The sequence below is a fragment of the Alnus glutinosa genome, chromosome 9 (genome assembly GCF_958979055.1).
Source record: "Alnus glutinosa chromosome 9, dhAlnGlut1.1, whole genome shotgun sequence".
NCBI classification, from domain to species: Eukaryota; Viridiplantae; Streptophyta; class Magnoliopsida; order Fagales; family Betulaceae; genus Alnus; species Alnus glutinosa.
Genome location: NC_084894.1, coordinates 11,436,755 through 11,446,640, shown reverse-complemented (window position 1 = coordinate 11,446,640; position 9,886 = coordinate 11,436,755). Strand labels below are relative to the sequence as shown.

Here is a 9,886-nt window from a genome sequence, read left to right as displayed (position 1 = left end):
GTGGGTATTTGGGTAGGGTTTAAAACCCATGCAGTTTTTGGGTTATAAAGTGGGCTGACTCATTCGAGGTTATTTGACCCAGCCCTAAAAGCCCACACCATTTATAGTAGCCCATCAAGAATTAAAAAAAAATTGGGTTATTGTGGGGTTTAGAACTTGGGTTTCCAAGTGTAAAGGGCCTAAGGCTACTTACTAAACCATTAGGCCATGATATTTATTATGCTATCATATCATAAATTTATTTTGTTATGTTTTATATGTTCAATATTAAAATTAATGTTTCTTTAATACTTGAACTTAGGAATATAATTAATTTTAATTATATTGTTTAAATATAATTTGTTTGATGCTTAGACCTAAGAATAATTAACAATACCATACATGCTGGCGTGTTTACAGTAATATCCAAGAATGCAATGTCTAGAAAAGTTCTGGCTAAGGAAAGTCTTGGGATTTAAGTGTGTCCGTTGTGACCCTCCTCACTTTCCTGGGAACTCACCTGGTTGCACCTTGGAAAATTACTGTTTACCCCATTTAGGTATTGGTTTGTTATATTCTTAGGACTTTTGTGAGCATCTATACAGTTAATAGATGTTAATGAAGTAGTAATTATTATAATATTTTTGGGAGAGCCACAGCATCCCAATTTTAGAATAATAATTACATCAAGGTTATACACATGAACTTCATATAGAAAAATTAACATCGATTATGTAATTAATTCATAAATTTAATTGCTAATCCCCACAGGGAAGTTTTTATTTTTATGATTTAATTAGAATAAGATAATAAATTTAATGTTAAAAATAAAATTTCTCTTAGGCCCACAGGTACGGAGAATTTTATTTATTAATATTTAAATTTATTAGTCTTATTAATAAAGGGTAAATTTCATGCGTTATGCAACCTTTGCCCACAGGTAGGTTGAAATTTACTATTTACTATTAAATTAGCATTGGTTAATTTAAAATAAAGTTTCATAGCATTAAAATTTTTTCCTTGATTATTGCAGCTATTTCTACTACTGCTATTCTAGAAAGTACTGTTCCAATGCTTAATGGGAACAATTTTTCTGAGTGGAAAGAAAATTTACTTTTATATTTGGGGTGCTTAGAACTTGATTTGGCGCTCCGTGAGGACGAACCACCTGCCCTCACGGATACTAGTACGCCATTAGAAGTTACGAAGCATGAGAGGTGGGAGCGATCTAATCGCCTAAGTCTCATGTTTATGAAGTCTCACGTAACTAAGGGCATTAGGGGTTCTATCCCTGAATGCAAAAAGGCAACAGAGTTCATGCGGGCTGTTGAGGAACAATTTGTAAGTTCCGATAAAGCATTGGCAAGCACCCTAATGAAGAAACTCTCAAGCAAAACCTTTGACAGATCCAAAAGTGTGCGAGAGCACATTATGGAAATGAGGGACATGGCAGCTCAACTGAAGTCCCTAGAGGTTGATATTTCTGATTCCTTCTTAGTTCATTTCATCTTGAACTCACTCCCGACTGAGTACTCTCCTTTTAAGATATCCTATAACACACATAAGGATAAATGGTCAGTGAATGAACTTTTGACCATGTGTGTTCAGGAGGAGGAAGTAGGATTAAGAAGATCTTCTAGAATAATTAGACCAGCAATCTCTAGTGATTATATTGTATACCTCCAAGAGTCCGATTTCGATGTTGGGCCTAAGGATGATCCAAATTCATTTTCACAAGCCATGAGTGGGGAACACTCCACATTATGGTTAAATTCCATGAAGGAAGAAATGGAATCCATGGCTAAAAATCAAGTCTGGGATCTTGTTGACTTACCAGAGAAAGCTGTAGCCATAGGCTGCAAATGGGTTTACAAAACCAGAAGGGATGCTTCTGGTAATGTTGAACAATATAAAGCTAGACTTGTGGCCAAGGGTTTCACACAAAAGGAAGGTATTGATTATCATGAAACCTTCTCTCCAGTATCCAAGAAGGATTCATTTAGGATAATCATGGCATTAGTAGCTCATTTTGATCTAGAGCTACATCAAATGGATGTGAAAACAGCTTTTTTGAATGGGGATCTTGAAGAAGAGGTTTACATGAAACAACCTGAAGGTTTTGATGATAACACTCAGAAAGCTTGCAAACTAAATAAATCTATTTATGGACTAAAACAAGCCTCCCGTCAATGGTATATTAAATTTCACAAAGTTATTACCTCATTTGGTTTTATTGAGAACTTTGTTGATCAATGTATATACCTTAAGGTCAGTGGGAGTAAAGTCATATTTTTAGTCCTATATGTAGATGATATTTTACTTGCAAGTAATGATTTAGGTTTGCTGCATGAAACCAAACAGTTTCTTTCTCAAAATTTTGAAATGAAGGATTTGGGTGAAGCCTCTTATGTCATTGGCATAGAGATTCACAGAGACAGAAAACAGAAAATATTAAAACTGTCTCAAAAGGCCTACATTGAAAAAGTTTTGGAAAGATTCAGAATGAAGAACTGTTCGGCTTCTGTAGCACCTATCATTAAAGGAGACAAATTCAGTAATGATCAATGTCCCCGAAATGCATTGGAACAGGAGCAGATGAAGAACATTCCATATGCATCTGCAATTGGCAGTCTATTGTATGCACAAGTTTGCACTAGACCTGACATTGCGATGGCAGTTGGAATGTTGGGTCGATATCAAAGTAACCCAGGAATGGAACATTGGAAAGCTGCAAAGAAAGTCATGCGGTATTTGCAAGGAACAAAGGACTACGGTTTGACATTCAGACACACTGACCATTTGGAGGTGGTTGGGTATTCAGATTCAGATTTTGCTGGATGTGTAGATAGTAGAAAATCTACTTCAGGGTATATCTTTCTCTTGGCTGGAGGGGCTATATCCTGGAGAAGTAACAAGCAAACTATAGTTGCTACATCTACAATGGAAGCAGAATTTATTGCGTGCTATGAAGCCACTACACAGGCGCTATGGTTAAGAAATTTTGTTGGTGGTCTCAAAATTGTCGATTCTATAGCGAGACCAATCAAGATCTTCTGCGATAATCGTGCTGCCATATTCTTTTCTAAGAATAATAAAAGTGGAAGCAGAAGTAAGCATATCGACATCAAGTATCTTCGTGTGAGAGAGAACATCAAAAGAAATGAAGTGCTCGTTGAGCATATCAGTACTGAATTGATGATTGCGGATCCTATGACTAAAGGTTTACCGGTAAAGCTGTTTAAAAGTCATGTGGAGCATATGGGACTCATTGATTCATTTTGTACTTAGTTCTTTCTAATTTGTCTATAGACATCAAGTTATTATTAATAAAGTTTGTGCACATTTGTTACATTATCCATGGGGATAAAATTAAAGTTGGACCCGAATAACTTATAGGAAGTTTATTCATAAAGTTTGATTGCCCATATAGTACTCATTTAAGGAATATTTTATATGTAATACATGGAAGGGACGACTTATTATATAAAGTTTTACCGCCATGATTCATGTGTAATATTCTTTATGTGAGTGGGAGGATTTCATGAATGGCTGGAATAAATAAAGTGATAATCATATTGAAGAACCGGACATCTAGGGAATTATATGTGTCATAAGGGCCAAGTGGGAGAATGTAAGAAATTACATATGTGTCCCTTAGACACATTTAATTCATTGTAACGGTTGGAATTTAAATAATTATCATAACGGTAATTATTTAATTTATTGTAACAGTTGGAATTTAAATAATTATCGTAACGGTAATTATTTAATATAAGGATTGAATATGATTTATTCCACATTAAGTTATATGAAATCGTAACGGTTTAAAACGGTTTTTATATTAAATTTTCTGATTTATTCTCCTTGATGGGAGGAGAATAATCAGCTATCTATTGATGATGAGGGTCCCTAGCCTACCTATATATAGAGCCCTGTGTATCCATCTATTGGCACACTCATAGGCATAGGCCAGAAGAACTCTCTGAATTTTGTTTTTACAGATTTTGGTGTTATAGAAAACTTCTTCGTTCTTCGTTCTTCGTTCTTCATCAAGCTTGAACAAAATATGGCTGGAGGTATTTATAATTCCGCTGCTTATTATTTTAAAGCATTTTATTTATATATTATGCTATCACTTCAATGACGCGGGTAAATCGGAAAAACATACCCAAGACATCTCACCACGGGCCACCAACGATGATCTAGCTACACTACAAGAAAAATGGTCTTTAGCGACGACCCTGAGTCGTCACTATAGCCCTTAAAGTGGTTGCTATTGACTATTAGCAACGACTTTGGTTGTCGCAAAAGTTGTCGCTAAAACATCGTCGTTAAAGACTAAATAGCGACGACTTTTTATTTCGTCGCTGATAATGACTATTAGCGACAACAGTTGTCGTCGCTATTATTACAAATAATGGTTGCTAAAAATGCCTCCCGAGATACAATGTCGTCGCTAATGATGTACACATTAGTGACGATATTGTGTCGTCGCTAATGGTGCACACAACAGCGACGACTCAGTGTCGTCGCTAATGTGCACACAACAACGACGACATTGTGTCGTCGCTAATGGTGCATACAACAGTGACGACTCAGTGCCGTCGCTAATGTGCACACAACAACGACGACATTATGTCGTCGCTAATGGTGCACACAACAGCGACGACATTGTGTCGTTGCTATTGTGCACACAATAATGTGCACACAACAGCGATGACATTGTGTCGTCGCTAATGTGCACACAACAACAACGACATTGTGTCGTCGCTAATGATATTTTGCATATTAATTAGCGACTACGTAAGTCATCACTAATGATAAATAATTTTTTTTAATAAAAAATTGTGTCAATTACATTTTTTTTTTGCCAATTAATATTTTAATGTTTGGTATGAATTATCTAAATTGCATTTATTAATATGCAGAAAAGATAACAAACCAAAAATAGAATTTTGGTTTGCCCTCGGCTCACCTCTTTAAGCAAAGCATCTATCTATATTTATTAAAAAAAAGAAGAAAAAAATACAAGAAATAACTAAAATGCAATCCTAATTGCCAAATTGTTTAAGCATAACAATCATCCTCAAAACGAAATATGATAAAACATTAAGTATTTAAAAACTAAGTCTTCCTCGTCAAATTACATCTAGAACATTTGGTGCATCCAAAAATCTGATAAAACATTAAGTGTATCCAAAATTTAATTAATGCAACTATAATTTAACATAAGCCACAAGAGTGTCGACGGTGGTAGATTCCCCTGACAAAAGAACAAATAAATAATCGCTATTAGCAAACTGAAGCCCAAACAGAAATATAACACTACACTTCAAATAAAAATAAAAACTATATTTCAATAAGCAATCGAGATCCTCCTTAAAAAATATATTGGAACACTAAAGCATGTTCAACGCATCAAATCCAACAGTTGAATACTACGGAATTAAACTACTTAAAGAGCCATTTTCTAAACTTATGAATCCAATAGAAATTCGAAGTGTAAAAGGATACACACCTAAGTCAAATAATAAACAGATACCAAATTGTACCAAGAAACAATACAATTACCAGACCATATGCTAAAATCAACTAGGCCCTTAATCTCTCAGAGTAGATAAAGCAAGGACATGGATACGGAACTATTTATGAAGAGCATAACCGACCATAAAGTAAATTTCAAGAAATAATGCATCTGAAGTGAAAACACAAGCTGCTCCATTTTAAATACCTTTTATCTTCTCATTCAAATAAAACATCCAAATATACAAGCTATGCAACTTAATTCCAAATATAAAGTTCGAAGGAAACATACCATACTCTATAGCACAAAAGACGTGAAGTTTTCGAATCGAATCTCTTTAACCTTGCCCATCAAATTGAGCAAAATTATGACCTTGTGCTCCTATAACATATAGAAAAACAAATAAAGGTGTCAACTGTCAGAAATTAGCTGTTGTTGTTCAATTAAAGCATAACAAAGCATATTTGACCCACAACCATTTTACCTAAAATACGTGACAATAAAAGATCATATTGGCGCTTTGATTCTTTCTGAATCTCCTCAACATGTCGGTTTGCTTCTTTTTGAATCTCATCGATACGTCGATTTGACTCATTTTGCATTTCTTCTATTTGTTGATCTCTTAAGAAGTCATTTTTTCAAATTTGAAGAGATTCAATATATTGATAAAAAACTAGAAAGCAAACTTTTGAAAATAAAAAAATTCAATTTCAAATTTGCAGTGTTTGTGATTGTGCAATGAATATTGTGTACTTACATTTTTGGCAGCAGTAATAAATGCTTCCCTGTGGCTAATATTCGAATTATTGGCCTTGATCATTTAGATCTCCTCTCTACATAGGAAGGAAGTTGTCTTACATGAGAAATGGGAATGTTATAGTTTGAATATATACAATGTTTTTATTACGCAAAGGATAAAAAGATACCCAAAAGAATCAATGGCAAATTTGTTACTTTATAAACTGATTGTATGTAGATGGCACTCACTGCCTCTTCTTGGGAGTTGAAATGGAAAACAACAGCTCATGATTAGACAATTCAACAACAACCAAAAAAAAAAAAAACCAAAACATGGGAAGTCACCTAAAAAAAATCTCAATTCATTTGTAAATCCTCAAATTATTTACAAACTATTTACAAACACACCAAAAGTAGCTCACTCTCTATTTTACTTCAACATCAATATTCAAAACAATTATTTATGAACCACCTAAGTGCATATTGAAAAACTATAAAACTTTCTAAAGAAAAGTGCATCCCAATTAAAAACTAAGGGAATTGAAATCGCGCGATTACTCAGAAAGTAAATATATATTTTTATATAAAAAAAAAGAAAAAGAAAAAAGAAAAAAAAATGATGATTGTAAATAATACACATTTATTAAACAATACAAGAATATATAACTCTAGCTTTCTGAAACACTTTTCGATTGATTAACATGTTTTATCAAAATTCTAAAACTTTTAAATTAAAAAAAGGCATGACTTCGAGCATTCCTAGAAGCCTCATCAAATTTTACTCACCATTGGAAAAAAAAAAAAAAAACAAAAAGTTGAATAGTAACATAATTTCTCTTCTTGAATTCAAGAAAGAAAGAAAAGAAAAAAACATTTAGGCTTAATTAAAACTAAAATACACAAAGACTCTTATTTTACACATATGCATGTGAATCTAAATTACAAGTACATCAAAAAAAATAGTTTTCTTGTGATAATTAAGAGAGATATTAAGCTTAATTGTTCTGCCTGATTGACACATCCAATAAATTAAGCTTAATTTTCTACCTGATTGGCACATCCAATAAATTAAATGAGCAATAGAAGCTAAATGTAAAAAGGAGATCGAGCCACAGTACATATTAAAAAAATAATCTAGTAATCCATCAAGCTTAATTAAAAATTAAAAACATAGACATATATGCAGTACTCTTAGACGTACATGACAACAAAAACGTGGTTTTTGTGTGATAATCTAGTTGGTGTAGGCAATTTAATAATTTCCTAGTCTCTGAAAAAATAAATTAAAAAGAAAAAAAAACCGAATCAGTCTTGATTGCAAGCCTGAAACGATCACCAACCCCACATGAGATAAAACTACAATTAATCCAAGTTGCTCATAAACTATTTTGTGGAAAAGGGGAAAGTTTTAGGTCACATATCGCTATCAATCTATAGGTTTTAGGTGTCAACACACATACTTTTGTCCAAAATTGTCTAACAATAAAAGATCCAAATCTCAATTCAAAGGTATCACTGTTTTTACTATTAGCACTAAAATAAAATAAACATAAAATTAACCTCTAAACAATAACAGATTCAAATCCCAATTCAAAGGTTCACAATTTTTTTTGGGAGTAAAACGTACAGATAAATAAACATAAATTAATCTCTAAACAATAAAAGATCCAAATCCCAAATCCCAATTCAGATCAAAACAAGATAGAGAGTGAGAGAGAGACCTGAGAGAAAGAAACCGTTTTGATGATGAGCGCCCCTTTTCTTTGCTTTCTTTGTTTTTTTTATTCTGCTTCTTAAACTATAACAAACAAGTTTTGGTTTGTGCGGAAAAGTCTCCCGCGTGCAACTAATGGAAGTTGTGTTTCTTTTACTTTTTTTTTATTTTTGTTGGTCAATAGCCTAGTTAGTCGTGAATGGGAGTACTGCCAGATTCCTCCACTAATTAGAATTGTATATATATATTGCAACTAATGGAAGTTGTGTTTCTTTTACTTTTTTTTTTTTTTTTTTTTTTTTGTTGGTCAATAGCCTAGTTAATCGTGAATGGGAGTACTGCCAGATTCCTCCACTAATTAGAATTGTATATATATATATATATATATATATATATGCGGTTGACCAACTTTGGACTCTTTTTTTTTCTTTTTTTCTTTTTTTCTTCTTCTTCTTATATATATATATATATATATATATATATATATATATATATATATATATATATATATGCGGTTGACCAACTTTGGACTCTCTTTTTTTTTTTTTCCTTCATATATATATATATATATATATATATATATATATATATATTTCTTTATTAATATTTTTTTTTTAAAAAAAAGACTAAAGTATTCTTATAAATTCCAAAACAAATAAACAAAAATTAATTGTTTACAAAAATTTTAAAAATTACAATGAACCCCCTTGGTTTTTCAAACTTTTATTTTTATTTTTTTATTTTGTTATAATTATAATTTTTTTTTTTTTTTTTTTTTAATTTCATGAAGCATATTTTTGTCATTGAGAGGTTGACATTGACATTTTTTTGTAGTTTAGATGGAACATTGACAATGGATCAATTTGAGGGGGTATGTGTATTTTTTTCTAAAAAATATTTAAGTTTGTTATCAATTAATTATTTGATCGTATCACGATTAATCGGACTAATGCACAAGAATAAGACAAAATCCATATATTATTATCATTATTGATCGAACTAATGCACTAGGATAATATATAATTCATATACTCACGATCGATCAGAGTAATGCACTAGGATCGATAAAATTTTCTATCGATTGGAGTAATGCAGTACTAGTAAAACAAAGTGGGCAGCCACCCACCCTCGGTCACCTCTTGGGGTGGCCTGGCAACCCCCACACCGGCAGCCACCCCTTTGTTTTATTCATTTTTATTTTTTTAAAAACAAATATTTATATTTTATTTTTTTCATATTTTTTTTATTGTAATTGACACGTGTTGACTTCTTATTGGGTATGACGTGATTGACTAACAGAATCTGTTAACATAGTGGATGGAAAATTAGCCTAGGAGTGATTCGTAATTATTGTTTACTACGATGACCTCTCATGAACTTTTTGAACTATAAGAAGTGAAAAATAATTATGGCCAACCCCAGGGACCAACGGTATAATTATCCATTTTCGTAAAAACCATGCCTACCATCTTCTCTTTCCAGCAACTTGTTCATTGTTCCTTTTTACTTCATTTTCCTCTTTACAGATCAATTAATCTTCATATCAAATGGAATAAAAAAATCAAACAACTTCTTCAACTCAAACCATTCTCTCGTCCAACTCTGTTTCACCTTCACCTTCAGCTCTATTGCATCGGCAATGGTTTTTTTTTTTTTTTTTTTTTTTTTTTTTTTTTTTAATAAAAAAAAATTATTAATTTAAGGTGATTTGGCAAAAAAAAAAAAAAAAAAAAAACTAAACGGTGTCATTTTAACTGATGTGTCAATGCCTATGTGGATAAATGGTGACTCAACCTCACAGACGTTGTAAAACTGGACGGAAAAAACACGAAATGACTATTTTTCAAATTCGCGAAATTAAAAACTTAAGGAATGAGTGATATTTTTTTAAAATTAAAAAGTGAAAGAGTGATTTCAAATCTCGTGTTATC

The 9,886-nt window shown here is 32.2% G+C and overlaps 1 long non-coding RNA gene across 1 annotated transcript; it reads right to left on the bottom strand.

The window, feature by feature from the left end:
• Positions 1–5,110: 5,110 nt before the first annotated feature.
• Positions 5,111–7,996, bottom strand: LOC133877270 (uncharacterized). Its single transcript, XR_009901719.1, has 5 exons — positions 7,963–7,996; positions 6,261–6,336; positions 5,988–6,124; positions 5,795–5,884; positions 5,111–5,242 (listed from the first exon to the last, which is right to left on the bottom strand). It is a non-coding gene; the product is annotated as an uncharacterized LOC133877270 (long non-coding RNA).
• Between the last annotated feature and the right edge of the window lie 1,890 nt (positions 7,997–9,886).